We start from the raw sequence: 17,084 nt of genomic DNA on the forward strand, positions 1-17,084 counted from the left end.
GTTTCACATTGAATGGATGGACCAAACTATGTGGTCTTCAAAACAAAACAAAAATAAAAATAAAAAGTCAATCCAAAAGAATAATTTTTCATCCTTTTTTTTGTGGTAGGAAGTAACTAATTAAAAAATAAGAAGGCTAGGAGGAGAAGGTTTAATAAGAAATCCAAGCCTTAGAGTTGTCTGGAAGTTTCTGGATGGATAACAAGCCTGAAACAGTTTCTTTTGGAGATAAAGGACAGTTGGTTTTCGTCGAAGTTTGTTAGCATGGTGTATGGAGACAGACAGCCATCTGCTTTCTATGTTTCCAGTCTTGAATGAGGATCAGACAAGCAGTAAATTATTTGATAACAGATTGAGAATGTCAGTTGGGGCAGGAACTTGAGCCCTGTGCTCTGATGCAATCTAAGTAACAGTGTGGTTCATTTTTCTGTAGGTTCTATAGTTCTGGTAACAAGAAATGTCCCTTATCTCCATAGGTTAGTTTGGGGAGAAATTTATAGAGTTTACTAGAATGGCAGGAAGGGCAATGCAAAAGGCTCTCTGAAAAATTCAAAATGCACCCACGGGCTGTGAATCTCATTTCAAGAGGGAAGCATACTGCCTCTCAAACAGAAGTTTTAAGAAAGGAATCTAGAATGGCATATGTGCTAATTTGAGTAATTTTCAGGCTGTTATTCTATCCCCTGAAAACCTTCCTAGATGTCTTCATACTGGGCCATTATATTATTAGTGTTTACAGTGTGATAGTTCTATATTTCTGTTAGTGGCATAAAGTAGGGACTTAGTCATATCATATAAGCATAATATTTTGATACCTGGCTTTGGGCTTTAAAACCTCATTGACACTTTACAAATAGAGGGATCTTCTGTGTATCATGACACTATCGTTGTTCCTACCAAGCTCATAATATAAGTCCTGTCTAGGATATTCAAGTGGGATTTTAATACAGACTGAAGGCAAAATGTTTGTTTGTTAATCTCTTTTAGGGACAACACCAGCATTTGTTTCATTATAGTAAGAAATTCAGCTTTGTTGAGGCATGCCAGGTAAGGAAGTGACTTAGAGGTGTGATAGTTGGTTAGTTCACAAGATCATTTGTTCATGGACGGTATTGAAAGGTAGAAACAAAATTTTAACCTCGTCAAAGGCTTGTGAGGTTGAAGTTAATTTTCCATCCTTTGGGCAGAATTATATATATATATAATTTTATAATATATATATAAAGGCTGCTGAGCAAGGACAGAGTTTAAGAGGATTTTAGTAAAGGTGGAAATGTTCTGCATAAAAAGGGGACTACAAAAAGGAAAGGAACTCATTCATTAGTGAGTAAATTACAGAGAAAATGATTAGTTCTCAACTCAGTTTCACTTAATCTTTTTTTGTTATTCTTTACTTATTTTTTTATTCTTTTTTATTAATTACCATTTATTCACTTTGTATTCCAGCTGTAACACCCTCCCTCCCTCCCAATCCCACCATCTCTCCCATGTCCCTCTGAAAGTCCACTGATAGGGGAAGTCCTCCTCCCCTTCCACCTGACCCTAGCCTATCAGGTCTTATCAGAACTGCTGCATTTTTTTCCTCTGTTGCCTGGTAAGGCTGTTTCCTCCTCAGAGGGAGGTGATCAAAGAACCAGCCACTGAGTTCTTGTCAGAGAAAGTCCCTGTTCCAATTACTAGGGAACCCATTTGGATACTGAGCTGCCATGTGTTACATCTGTGCAGGGGTTCTAGGTTATCTCCATGCATGGTCCTTGGTTGGAGTATCAGTCTCAGAAAAGACCCCTGGGCCCAGATTTCTGTTTCTGTTGCTTTCCTTGTTTAACTCCTATTCCCTCCAGGTCTTTCTACCTTCCACTTTTTTCATAAGATTCCCTGAACTCGGCCTAAGTTTCCCACTGAGTCTCAGCATCTAGTTTGGTACCCTGCTCGGTAGAGTTTTTCAGAGGCCCTCTGTGGCCTCTTGTCCTGTTCCCTGTTTGCTCACTCTTCAGATATCCTTCCCTTTTCCCTTTCTGAGTGAGGATTGATCATCTTACCTTGGGTCCTCCTTCTTGCTTAGTATCTTTAGGTGTAGAGATTTTAATACGTTTATCTTATATTAAATGTTTAATATCCACTTATAAATGAATATACACCATATGTGTCTTTCTGCTGCTGGGATACCTCACTCAGGATGATCTTCTCTAGTTCTCACCATTTGCCTGCAAATTTCATTATTTCCTAGTTTATAATTGCTGAGTAGTGCTCCATTATATAAATGTACCACACTTTCTGTATCCATTCCTTCATTGAGGGACATCTGCACTGTTACCAGATTCTGGCTGCTACAAACAAAGCTGCTATGAACATAGTTGAATAAATGTCCATATTGTGTACTTGAACATAGTTTTGTTATATGCCTAGGAGTTGTATAACTGGACCTTGAGGAAGCACTATTCCTAATTGTCTGAGAAAGAAGCAAATTTATTTCCAAAGTGATTGTACAAGTTTACATTCCCACCAGCAATGGAGGAGGGTTCCACTTTTACCACATCCTCTCCAGCATGTGTTGTCACTTGAGTTTTGGATCTTAGCCATTCTCATGAGTGTAAGGTGAAATCTCAGGGTCATTTTGATTTCTATTTTCCTGGTGACTAGGGATGTTGAACATCTCTTTAAGTGTTTCTCTGCCAATCGATATTCCTCTGTTGAGAATTCTGTTTAGTTCTGTACCTCATTTTTTCATTGGGTTACTTGATTTTTTGCTGTTTAACTTCATGTGTTCTTTCTTTATGTGTTCTTTATATATTCTGGATATTAGCTCTCTGTAAGATATAGAGTTGGTAAAGATTCTTTCACTGTCTGTAGGCTGTCATTTTGCTCTGATGCCAATGTCCTTTACTTTACAGAAGCTTTTCAGTTTCATGAGGTCCCATTTATTGATTGTTCCTCATAGAGCCTGTCCTCTTGGTGTTCTGTTCAGGAAGTTGTCTCCTGTGCCAGTGAGTTCAAGGCTCTCCCCCAATTTTTCTTCTAACAGATTTAGTATGTCTGGTTTTATGTTGAAGTCTTTGAGCTACTTGGATTTGAGATTTGTGCCGGGTGATAAATAAAGATCTATTTGTATTTTTCTACATCTAGACATCCAATTAGAGCAGCACAATTTGTTGAAGATGCTTTCCTTTTTACATTGTAAGGTTTTGACTTCTTCGTCAAAATCAAGTAACTGTTGGTGTGTGGGTTCATTTCTGAGTCTTTTATTCCATTCCACGGATCCATCATTCTGTTTCTATGCCAGTACCATGCAGTTTGTATTGCCATTGCTCTGTAGTACAGAATGAGATCAGGGATGGAGATACCTCCAGATGATCTGTTGTTGTACAGGATTGTTTTAACAGTTCTGAGTTTTTTGGTTATGCATGTGAAATTGAAAATTGTTCTTTCAAGTTCTGTAAAGAATTGTTTTGTTGGGGGTTCAGCAAGATAGTGGCGCTGGGATGACTCTCGTTCTGACCAGCAGCACAGTTGGATCAGCACAGTGACCAGCAGTCAGAACTCATGGCCTTAAAACAAAACTGATTGTGTTTCCCAGGTGAGAGGATACCCCATGGTGGGGGATTCAATCAGCTTTAACTCACCCAGGTAAACCGAGGAAGAGATCCCAGTTCCGCCAGGCACTTGGTCGCCAACCCAGAGCCACACGCCAGAGTGCTCTGATCACTGTCCCAGACTGAACTGTGGGCACCACAACATCAGAGACTCAGATTTCCAGTCAAGAGATAACCCCACTGTGCAGGAAACAATTGGGACCAACCTTGGGTCACCCTGACATTCCCTGGGAAAGACTTGGGTTCTGTGGGCGCCCAGGAGCAAGCCCAGAGCCAGAGCCGGGAACCCAGGCTCTGGCACAGAGTCCTGCCTGCACACCTGATAGAACTGTGGGCCCCAGAGGACCAGAGACTGAGTTTCTTTTTTGGGTGCAAACCCACAGGGAGGGGAACGGCTGGTTTGATCTCAGAGCACTCAGCTGATACCACCACCCCGAAAAGGTCTCCCGAAAAGTTAACCAATTTGGACAGACTTCCAGGCACCCAATAGCCAAAAAGGCAGAAAGGTGGAGCCACATAAGTCTGTGCCTGCAGGTTCTACTCTCCATCACAGACAGAAAGGCTGTCCCCAAAGCAAAGACTGGGTGTCCCTGTCAGGAGGAAAACCCACAGCAGAGAGATCATAAGGTCCAACTCTCAGGACACCCAGCTCCAGAAGACTTTTTGGATTCACACAGACTCTAGGCTCTAGCCTTCTACTGCAGGCAGGAGCGCTGTGCTCACCCACCATTATTGAGAACCATTAGGGCACTGGGGCACACAGCTGCATCCTCAGACCTAAAAAACCAGAGAGCCATTACAGCAGCCCTCAGATACTGCCCCAAGGATCAACCAGTTATCCCTAGCTTAACTGACAAAACTGTTGGAATCCCTGGTTCTTCAAGACGGCTGTACCCAAAAATTACACCTTAAGAGCAACAGCTGCTGCTCACTAAATTCAGAGCAAGCAAGAAACCCAGAAGCAGGGCAGCCATCACCAGGACCTTTCCTGATGAGAGGAGAGACTTCCTGAACACCACAGTTACCATACAGGTCCATACACCTGAAGTGCACTGTGGTAATTCCTGAGAAGCACCACCATCCAGTTGACCATACCCAAAAAGCCGAGGAGAACTTTAGAACCCCGCCAAGTAGATTCTCCCCACCCCAGGACACAGGAGGCACCAGAAATTAACAGACAACACCTGAGACAGAGATGCATAGAGGACAGCGAAAAAGCACAACCAACAAAAGGCAAAGCAATATGGCATCCCCAGAACACAGTTATCCAAGGGCAAGTAGCCCTGGACACCTTAACATAAGTGAAATTCAAGAAGATGACTTTACATCTATGCTTATGAAGAGGTTAATGGAGGAAGTAAATAAAACACATTAAAGAATTAGGGGAAGATATAATAAAACAGATTATGGTCATCTGTAAAGAAATACAGGAAGATGCAGCCAAACAGTATGTGGCGTTCAGAGAGGAAACGGTTAAACCACTGAAAGAAATAAAAGAAACACAGGAATGTTCAAACAAACAGCTGAGGGAATTGAAGGAAAAACATGAAAATACAGTCAGACAGGTGAAGGAAATCAACAAAATGTTTCAAGATCAGAAGATAGAATTGGAAGAATTAAAGAACACACAAATGGAGGAAATCATGGAGAAGGAGAACCTAGGAAAGAAAACAGGAACTACAGAGGTAAGCATAACCAACAGACTACAAGACATGGAAGAAAGAATTTCAGGTGTGGAAGATACAATGGAAGAAATAGATGTATCAATCAAAGAAAATAATAAATCTAAAAAATTCCTGACACAAACCATTCAAGAAATCCAAGACAACATAAAGAGCAAAACCTAAGAATAATAGGAATAGAGGAAAAAGAAGATGCCCTCCTCCAAGGCCCAGAAAATATTTTCAACAAAATCATTGAAGAAAATTTCCCCAACTTAAAGGGGAGGCGTATAAGAATACAAGAGGCCTACAGAACACCTAATAAATTAGATCAGAAAAGAAAATCCTTCTGTCACATAATAATCAAAACAGTAAGTATACAGGACAAAGAAAAACTAAAAGCTGCAAGGGAAAAAGACCAAGTAACATATAATGGCAAACCCATCAGAATCACCCCTGACTTCTCAACAGAAAGTATGAAAGCCAGAAGGGCCTGGACAGTTATCATGAGGACCCTAAGAGAACACAGATATCAGCCTAGGCTACTGTACCTAAGAAAACTCTTAGTCCTCATAGACGGAAAAAACAAAGATATTCAATGACAAAACAAATTTCAACAATACCTACACACAAATCCAGCGTTACAGAAGATACTAGAAGGAAAAATACAACCTAAGAAAACTACTTTCAAGAACTACTTTCAGGAAATCACAGGAAATAAATAACCTCACTACAGCAAAACAAAAAGTAGCCAAACACACAAACATACTACGATGGCCAACATCAATATCAAAGGATCTAACAGGGACTGGTCATTAATCTCCCTCAACATCAATGGATTCATTTCTCCAATAAAAAGACACAGACTAACAGAATGGATGCATAAACAAGACCCAACAATCTGTTGCATACAAGAAACACACCTAAATCACAAAGATAGACATTACCTGAGAGTAAAGGGCTGGAAGACTGTTTTCCAAGAAAATGGACCCAAGAAACAAGAAGGAGTAGCCATTCTAATATCTAATAAAGTAGATTTTCAACCCAAATTAATCAAAAGAGATAGAGAAGGACACTCCATACTCATCAAGGGAAAAATCCACCAGGAAGATATCACAATCCTGAACATCTATGCCCCAAATGCAAGGGCACCCACATTTGTAAAAGAAAAAAAACACACATAGACCCCCACATATTAATAGTGGGAAACTTCAACACCCCACTCTCAAGAAAGGACAGGTCAACAAAACAGAAATTAAACAAAGAAACAATAACTCTGACAGAGGTCATGAAACAAATGGACTTCACGGACATCTACAGACACTTTTACCCAAACTCAAAAGAATTTACCTTCTTCTCAGCACCTCATGGAACCTTCTCCAAAATAGACCATATAGTTAGTCACAAAGCAAGCCTCAACATATACAAGAAGATTGAAATAATCCCTTGTATCTTATCTGATCACCATGGACTAAAACTGGACCTCAATGACAAAAATAGCAAAAGGCCTACACACACATGGAAACTGAACAACTTGCTACTAAATGACAGCTGTGTCAGAGAAGAAATAAAGAAAGAAATTAAAGAATTCCTAAAATTCAAAGAAAATGAAGGCACAACATACTCAAAATTGTGGCACACAATGAAAGCAGTGCTAAGAGGAAAGTTCATAGCACTAAGTGCCTTCAAAAAGAATTTCAAAACATCTCATACAAGCAACTTACTTAAAAGCCCTAAGGAAAAAAAAAAGAAGAAGACACACCAAAGAGGAGTAGATGGCTGGAAACATTCAAACTCAGGGCTGAAATCAGTAAAGAAGAAACTAAATAATTAGAGGAATCAATGAAAACAAGAGCTGGTTCTTTGAGAAAATCAACAAGCTACACAAACCCTTAGCCAAACTAACTAAAAGGCAGAGAGAAACTATTCAAATCAACAAAATCAGAAATAAAAAGGGGGACATAACCACAGACAGTGAAGAAATCCAAACAATAATTAAATCTTACTTCCAAAGTCTATTTGACACAAAATTTGAAAATCCAAATGAAATGGACAATTTTCTCGACTGATTCTACATGCCAAAGCTGAATCAAGACCAGGTAAACCAATTAAAGAGTCCTATATCCCCTAAGGAAATAGAAGCTGTCATCAAAAGTCTAACATGCCAAAAAGCCCAGGGCCAGATGGTTTCAAGGCCAAATTCTACCAGACCTTCAAGGAAGAGATAAAACCAATACTCTTCAAACTATTCCAGAAAATAGAAACAGAAAGAACATTACCAACCTCATTCTATGAAGCCACAGTCACCTTGGTACTGAAACCTCACAAAAACCCAACAAAGAAAGAGAATTTCAGGCCAATCACCCTTATGAACACTGATGCAAAAATACTCAACAAAATACTTGCAAACCAAATCCAAGAACACATCAAAGATATCATCCACTACGGCCAAGTAGGCTTCATCCCAGGCATGCAGGCGCGGTTCAATATATGGAAATCCATCAATGTGGTCCACCACATAAACAAACTGAAGGAGAAAAACCCCATGATAATCTCCCTAGATGCTGAAAAAGCATTTGACAAAATCCAACATCCATTCATGTTTAAAGTATTGGAAAGATCAGGGATACAAGACACATACCTGAACATAGTAAAGGCGATATACAGCAAGCCTATAGCCAGCATCAAACTTAATGGTGAAAAACTTAAATCATCCCCACTGAAATTAGGGACAAGGCAAGGCTGTCCACTCTCTCCATATCTCTTCAACATTGTTCTTTAAGTCCTATCTAGAGCAATAAAACAACTGAAGGAGATCAAGGGGATACAAATTGGAAAGGAAGAAGTCAAAGTATCACTGTTTGCAGATGATATGATAGTATAAATGAGTGACCAAAAACTCTACCAGGGAACTCCTACAACTGATTAACACCTTCAGCAAAGTGGCTGGATACAAAATTAACTTAAAAAAAAAAATCAGTAGCCTTCCTGTATACAAAAGGCAAAAGGGTCAAGAAAGAAATTAGGGAAATAACACCCTTCACAATAGCCACAAAGAACATAAAGTACCTTGGTGTGAACCTAACCAAACAAGTCAAAGACTTGTATGAAAAAAAAATTTCCAGTCTCTGAAGAAAGAATTAGAAGAATCTATCAGAAGATGGAAAGATCTCCCATGCTCATGGCTGGGCAGGATTAACATAGTAAAAATGGCCATCTTACCAAAAGCAATCTACAGATTCAATGCAATTCCCATCAAATTACCAACACAATTCTTTACAGACCTGGAAAGAAAAATTCTCACCTTCATATGGAACAACAAGAAGCCCAGAATTGCTAAAACAATTCTCTACAGTAAAAGATCTTCAGGAGGTATCTCCATCCCTGATCTCAAGCTGTACTATAGAGCAACAATACTAAAAACTGCATAGAAACAGAATGGTGGATCAATAGAATCAAATAGAAGACCCTGACATAAATCGAAACACTTATGGACAACTGATTTTTGACAAAGATGCCAAATCCATTCAATGGGAAAAAGACAGCATCTTCAAAAAATGGTGCCGGTCTAACTGGAAGTCTACATGTAGAAAAATGCAAATAGATCCATACTTATCAGCCTGCACAAAACTAAAGTCCAAGTGGATCAAAGACCTCAACATAAATTCAGGCACTAAACCACTTAGAAGAAAAAGTGTATAATACCCTTGAATTCATTGGCACAGGAGACAACTTCCTGAAACAAAACACCAACAGCACAGGCTCTAAGAGTAACAATCAATAAATGGGACCTCATGAAACTGAAAAGCTTCTGTAAAGTAAAGGACAGCGTCATCAAAGCAAAACAACTACCTATAGATTGGGAAAGGATCTTCACAAACCCTATATCTGACAGAGAGCTAATATCTAGTATATATAAAGAACTAAAGAAGTTAAACAGCAAAAAATCAAGTAATCCAATTAAAAAATGGATTACAGAGCTAAACAGAGAATTCTCTGCAGAGGAATATCAAATGGCAGAGAAACACTTAAATGCTCAACCTCATTAGCCATCAGGGAAATGCAAATTAAATAGATTTCACCTAAGATTTCACCTTACACCCATCAGAATGGCTAAGATAAAAAACTCAAGTGACAACACATGCTGGAGAGGTTATGGAGAAAGGGGAACCCTCCTCTACTGCTGGTGGGAATGTAAACTTGTACAACCACTCTGGAAATCAATCTGACGCTTTCTCAGACAATTAGGAATAGTGCTTCCTCAAGATCTAGCTATACCACTCCTAGGCATATATTCAAAGTATGCTCAAGTACAAAACAAGTGCATTTGCTCAACCATGTTTGTAGCAGCCTTATTTGTAATAGCCAGAAGCTGGAAACAGCCCAGATGCCCCTCAGTGGAGGAATGGATGCACAAATTCTGGTATATCTACACAATGGAATATTACTCAGCAATAAAATACAAGGAAACCATGAAATTTGCAGGTATATGGTGGGATCTGGAAAACATCATCCTGAATGTGCTGTCCCAGAAGCAGAAAGATGCACACGGTATATACTCACTCATATATACATATAATATAGGATAAACCTACTAAAATCTGTACACCTAAGGAAACTAATCAAGAGGGAGGACTCTTGCTAAAATGCTCAATTCCTATCCAGAAAGGCAAAGAGGCTGGACATCAGAAGAAGTAGAAAAGAGGGAACAAGTCAGAAGCCTGCCACAGAGGTCATCTGAAAAGCTCTGCCCCGCAGACTATCAATTGAAATGCTGAGACTTATTGGTCAACCTTTGGGCAGAGTGCAGGGAATCGTGTGAAAGAAGTAGGAAACAGTAAGATCTGGAGAGCACAGGAACTCTACAAGGAGAGCAACAGAACCAAAAAAATTGAGCACAGGGGTCTTTCCTGAGACTGATACTCCAACCAAGGACTATGCATGGAGATAACCTAAGTCCCCTGTACAGATGTATTCCATGGCAGTTCAGTATCCAAGTGGGTTCCATTGTAATAGGAACAGGGACTGTCTCTGAAATGAATGGTTTGGCCTGCTCTTTAATTACCTCCCCCTGAGGGGGAAGCAGCATACCAGGCACAGAAGAAGACAATGCAGCCACTCCTGATGAGACCTAATTAACTAGGATCAGAAGGAAGGAAAAGAAGACCTCCCCTATCAGTGGACTTGGGGAGGGGTATGCATGCAGAGGGTGGAGGAAGGGAAGGATTTGGACTGGAGGAGGGAGGGAAACCACAGGGGGGATACAAAGGGAATAAAGTGTAATTAAGAAAGAAAAAATGTAAAAAAAAAAAAGAATTCTGTTGTTATTTTGATGGGAATTGCATTGAATCTGTAGATTGCTTTTGGCAAGATGATCATTTTCACTATGTTAATCTTACCAATCCATGAACATGGCAGATCTTTCCATCTCCCGATACTGTCTTCAATTTCTTTCTTCAGATTCTTGAAGTTTATTTTCAAATAGGTCTTTCACTTGCTTAGTTAGAGTCACACCAAGGTACTTTATGTTATCAATGGCTACTGTGAAGGATGTAGTTTTCCTATTTTCTTTCTCAGCCCTTTTGTCTTTACTATACAAGAGAGCTACTGATTTTTTAATTTTGCATCCAGCCACTTTGCTGAAGGTATTTATCAGCTGAAGGAGTTCTCTGGTTGAATTTTTGGACTCACTCAAGTATACTATCATAATGTCTGCAAATAGAGATATTTTGACTTCTTCCTTTCCTATTTGTATCCCCTGATCTCCTTTAGTTGTCTTATTGCTCTAGCTAAGACTTCAAGTACTATATTGAAGAGATAGAGATAAAGTGGGCAACCTTGTCTTGTTCATGATTTCAGTGGGATTGACTTAAGTTTCTCTCTGTTTACTTTGATGCTGGCCATAGGCTTGCTGTATATTGTTGTTACTACTTTTAGGTATGTGCCTTATATCCCTGATCTCTCTAAGACTTTTAACATTAATAAGTGTTGGATTTTTGTCAAATGATTTTTCGACATCTAAAGAGATGATCATATGGTTTTTCTCTTTCAGTTTTCTTTTTTTAATGTGTTGGACCACATTGATGGATTTCTTTATTTTGAACCCTGCCCCCCCATGCCTGGGATGAAGCCTACTTGGTCATGGTGGATGATATCTTATGTGTTCTTGGATTTGTTTTGCAAGTAGTTTATAGAGTATTTTCCATCAATGTTCATAAGATACATAGATCTGAGTTTCTCTTTTTTTATTTTATTTTTTAATTTTTATTATTAGTTACATTTTATTAACTCTGTATCCCAGATGTATACCGCTCCCTCATTCCCTCCCAATCCCACCCTCTCTCGCTCATCTCATCACCACCCCTTTGCAAGTCCACAGATTGGGGAGGACCTCCTCCCCTTTCATCTGACCCTGTTTTATCAGGTATCTTCAGGACTGGCTGCAATGGCCTCCTAGGCTTTTGTGGCCTAGCAGTACTGCTCCTCCCTTTGGGGGTGGGTAGGCCAAAGAGCCTGCCATTGAGCTTTTGTCAGAAATAGTCTCAGTTCCCCTTACTATGGGAAACCAATTGGTTACTGAGCTACTAAGGGCTACATCTGAGCAGAGGTTCTAGGTTATATCCATACCTGGTCCTTGGTGGAGTACCAGTCTCAGAAAAGACCCCTGTGCCCAGATACATTTGGTCCTTGTGGAGTTCCTATCCTCTCCATGTCATACTAACTCCCCCTTCTTTCATATGATTCCTTGCACTCTGCCCAAGGTTTGGTTATGAGTCTTCGTATCTGCTTTGATACAGTGCTAGGTAGAGTGTTTCAGAGGCCCTCTGTGGTAGGATCCTGTACTGTTACTTGTTTTCTCCTATGTCCAATGCACATCCCACTTGTCTTTCTAAATGAGTATTGATCATCTTACCCTGGGTCCTCTTTCTTGCTTATCTTCTTTAGGTGTATAGATTTTATTATATTTATCATATCTTACATATCTATATAAGTGAGTATATACCATGTGTGTCTTTCTCCTTCTGCGATGCCTCACTCAGAATATTTTCTAGATCCCACCATTGAGTTTCTCTTTCTTTGTTGGGAGTTTGTGGGGTTTAGGTATCAAGGTGATAGTGGCTTCAAAGAATGTGTTTGGTAACATTCATTCTGTTTAAATTTTTTGGAATAGTTTGAAGAAAATTGGAGTTAGCTCTCATTTGGCCCTGGGCTTTTTTTTTTTTTTTTTTTTTTTTTTTTGGAAGGGAGATTTTGGTGACTGCTTCTATTTAATTTTGATAGAGTTTATCAAGAAAAAAAAATGTCTATTTCATTTACTTTTCAAATTTTGTGGCATATATGCTTTTTGTAGTAAAACTTAATGATTGTTTGGATTTCCTCTGTGTGTGTTGTTGTGTTACCCTTTTCTTTTCTGATTTTGCTGATTTGGGTAGTTTCTCTCTGACTTTAATTAGTTTGGCTAAGGGTTTGTCTATCTTGTTGATTTTCTCAAAGACCCACCTCTTGGTTTCATTGGTTCTTTGAATTGTTTTCTTTGTTTTTAATTCATCAATTCCAGCTCTGAGTTTGATTATTTCCAATTTTCTATTTCTCTTGCGTGTGTCTCCTTCTTTTCCTTTATATATATTTTGTTGGTGGTGGTGTTTGTTTCATTCATAGAGCTTTTTGGTGTGCCATTACATTCCTTGTATGAGACCTCTCCAACTTCTTTTTGGAGGCACTTATTGCTACTGTGAATTTTCCTCTTAGCCCTGCTTTCATTTTTTTTCCCCCGTAAGTTTGTGTAAGTTGTGCCTTCATTTTCATTGAATTTTAGGAAGTCTCTAATTTCTTTTTTTCATTTCTCACTTGACCAAGCTGTCATGTAGTAGAGACTTGTTTAGTTTCCATATGTATGTAAGGTTTTTGTTATTTCTGTTGTTTTTAAGGTCTAGTTTAAGTCATGGTGGTCTGAGAGGATCCAAGAGATTATTTTGATCCCCTTGTATCTATTTATGCTTTCTTTGTGCCCGGATATAAGGTCAGTAGTTGAGAAAGTTCCATGAGTTACTGAAAAGAAGGTATATTATTTTGAGTTTAGGTGAAAAATTCTGTAGACATCTATTAGCTCCATTTGATTTCAGACCTCTGTAAGCATCATTATTCCCCTATTTATTTTCTGTCTAGATGATCTGTCCCTTGATGAGAGTAGAACGTTGATTTCTCCCACTATTTTTTTGTTGTATGATTGATGTATGATTTACACTTTAATAATATTTCATTTATGAATGCAGGTGCTTTTGTATTGGAGGCATAGATGTTCAGGATTGTGATTTCATCCTGGTGGACTTTTTTCTTTGATGAGAATGAAATGTCCCTCCTCTTCTTTTTGAATTAAGTTTGGTTGAAAGTCTATTTCATTATATGTTAGTTTAGCTACCCCAGCTTGTTTTCTGGGTCTTTTTGCTGAAAAAAAAAAACATTTTTCCAGCCCTTTACTCTGAGGGAGTGTTTATCTTTGTTGCATAGTTGTCTTTCTTGGATTAAGGAGAATGTTGTAGACTATTACTGTAACCATTTAGTTAGTCTGTGACTTTTTGTTGGAGATTGGAGTCTGTTGATGTTGATAGATAATAGTGACAAATGAATGTTTGTTTCTTTTTTGTGGGGTTGGTGGTGTTACTATGTTTCCATGCTTGTTTTCTTTTAATTTTTTTTAAGTCATCTATGCCCTGTGCTATCTTAGGTATAGTTGTTATTTTTTTCCCCCTATTGGATTGGAGCTTTCCTTCTAGTAGCTTTTGTAGGGTTGGGCTGCTATATAGATACTGTTTAAGTTTTGTTTTGTTATTGAATATTTTGTTTTCTCCATTTATGTTGATTGAATGTTGCTGAGTATAGTAGTCTGGGTTAGCATCTGTGGTCTTTTAGAGTCTGCATGACATCTGTCCAGGCCCTTCTGTCTTTCATAGTTTCTGTTGAAAAATCCAGTGTGATTCCGATAGGTCTACCTATACATGTTAATTGGCCTTTCTCCCTTGCTGCCTTTTATATTTTTTTTTTCTTTGTTCTGTAGATTTAATGTTCTGGCTATTATGTGAAGTGAGAAGTTTCTTTTCTTGTCTAATCAACTCGGTGTTCTATGGGCCTTTTGAGTTTTATAGACTTCTCCTTAGGTTGGGAAAATTTTCTTGAAAATATTTTCTGGACCTTGGATCCTGGAATCTTCTTTTTTGTCTATTCCTATTATTCTTACATTTTGTCTTTTCTTGGTATCAGCGATTTCTTGGATGATTTATTTGTTACTCTCATCCTGGTATTCATATATTTCTGGGTTCCAGAAATTATTTTCCTGGACTCCACTGGTAGAACCACAGAACAGGGCTTTCAATGATGAGAATACTCTCCCAAGGTTCCTTATGTTGCCCACAGTGGTGTGTACGTGGGAGGGATCCAATGTCTGACTGCTATCTTAGAGGGACCCTGAATCTGAGGCTCAGTACACACTTACATGAAGGAGCACTCACTCATTTGCTGGTCTAATTGGGAAGCACAGAGTTTCCCCCCCCCCATTCTCTACTCTCAGATTTGGACCCAGAGGTGCAAATGAGAGTGTAGGAGATCCATCAGCTGGGTGCTGTCCACTGTTTTGCTCCTTGGCACTGAGACCCCATACATGGGGTAGCCACCTCTGCAGTCTCAGTTACTAAGCAAGGAGGATCCTGCAGCAGAACAGGGAGGCCCATACAGCTGCCTGCTGCTGGAGCAGACCTGGGATGCCTTCCTCTGCTGTCTCAGTCACTAAGCACAGAGGCTTGTACTTGAGTCAATCACTGCCACCTCTGCTAAGCAAGGGGACCTATGTTTGCAGCAAGGACAAGTACAGGGGGGTTGAATATTTGCAATTCTCAGTTCCTGGAGATATCCATGGGTGACCTGGATCCAAACTGTCCCAGCTCACATGTTGTCTGATCTAACCCAGGAAGCCTCAGTATTGATGTTCTTACTTCAGCTGCCCCTCTACTCACCAATTTCGGAGTTTTGGATCCTGTGCCCCTCAGATATGGTTCATGCTGGTTGCTGCCATCTTGGCTCCCCCACTTAATCTTTTTAAAATTTTTTCTCACTCTATTCATTTCTTACTCAGAAATACCAGGTATAAAGATTATAGCATAACAGTGAAGTCTGCTCTCTGATCAGTGTCTTTTTCCAACCATGACAACACCCAGGGACATGTTTTTAGGAAACTAAGTTACTTCTTAATGTCAATGGTTTAATCACTTGAATGTGATAAATGATATGTTGATGCATACTTTTTTATGAGGCATAGGGAAAAACCTCTCTGAGGAAATAGTGTGTAATTCAGATACAAATAATGAACAGGAGTTTGGCAACAAGGCCAGAATGGCAAGGAATGATAACAGCTGGAAATAACATCAGTAAATTTACATGAGGACTTAAATGAAGGGTCATGGGGCATGATGAGCAGGTGGGAAATGTGATATTATGTTACTACAGAATTGAAAGGTCTAGAAGCATACAAATATTTTCTGTGGGATTTAATGTCTTGAAGACAAAATAATTGACAAAAAGCTCATAAAGAGTTATCACTCATGTATACTATCATATTATCTGCAAATAGTGATACTTTGATTTCTTCCTTCCTGATTTGTATAACCTTGATTTCCTTTAGTTGTCTTATTGCTCTAGCTCAGACTTCAAGTGCAATGTTTAAGGGATATGGAAAGAGTGGGCAGCCTTGTCTTGTCCCTGATTTCAGTGGGATTGATTTAAGTTTCTCTCTGTTTAGTTTGATATTGGCTCTAGGCTTGCTGTGTATTGTCTTTACTATGTTAGGTATGTGCCCTTGTATCCCTGATCTCTCTATGGGTTTAAACATGAATGGGTGTCGGATTTTGTCAAATGCTTTTTCAGCATCTAAGGAAATGATCATGCAGTTTTTCTCCTTCAGTTTTTTTTATATAGTAAATTACATTAATGGATTTCTGTATATTGAACCACCCTTGCATGCCTGGGATAAAGCCTACTTAGTCATAGTGGATGATACTTTTACGTGTTCTTAAACAGCAAGAACATTTGCTCAACCATGTTCATAGCGGCTTTATTTGTAATAGCCAGAACCTGGAAACAATCCAGATGTCCCTCAAAGGAGGAACAGATACAGAAATTCTGGTAAATTTACACAATGGGATACTATTCAGCAATTAAAAACAAGGAAATCAAGATATTTACAAGCAAATGGTAGGATCTAGAAAATATCATTCTGAGTGAGGTATCCCAGAAGCAGAAAGACACACATGGTATATACACACTTATAAGTGGTTATTAGACATATAATATAGGATAAACCTATAGAAATCTGTACACCTAAAGAAGCTAAGCAAGAAGGAGAACCCTGAGTAAGATGATCAATCCTCACTCAGAAAAACAAACAGGATGGAGATTGGAAGAAAGAGGAAACGGGCAACAGGACAGGAGCCTACCACAGAGGGCCTCTGAAAGACTCTACTCAGCAGTGTATCAAAGCAGATACTGAGTCTCATGACCAAACTTTGGGCAGAGTACAGGGAATCTGATGAAAAAAGGGGAAGATGGTAAGACCTGGAGAGAACAAGAGCTCCACAAGGAAAGCAACAGAACCAAAATATCTAGGCAAAGGGGTCTTTTCTTAGACTGATACTCCAAACAAGGATCATTCATGTATATAACCTACAAACCATGCTCAGATGTAGCCCGTGGCAGCTCAGTATCCAAGTGGGTACCCTTGTTAAGGGAACAGGGATTGTCTGTGATATGGACTCATTGGCTGGCTCTTTGATCACCAACCGGCCCC

Source organism: Meriones unguiculatus, chromosome X, assembly GCF_030254825.1.
Source record: "Meriones unguiculatus strain TT.TT164.6M chromosome X, Bangor_MerUng_6.1, whole genome shotgun sequence".
NCBI classification, from domain to species: Eukaryota; Metazoa; Chordata; class Mammalia; order Rodentia; family Muridae; genus Meriones; species Meriones unguiculatus.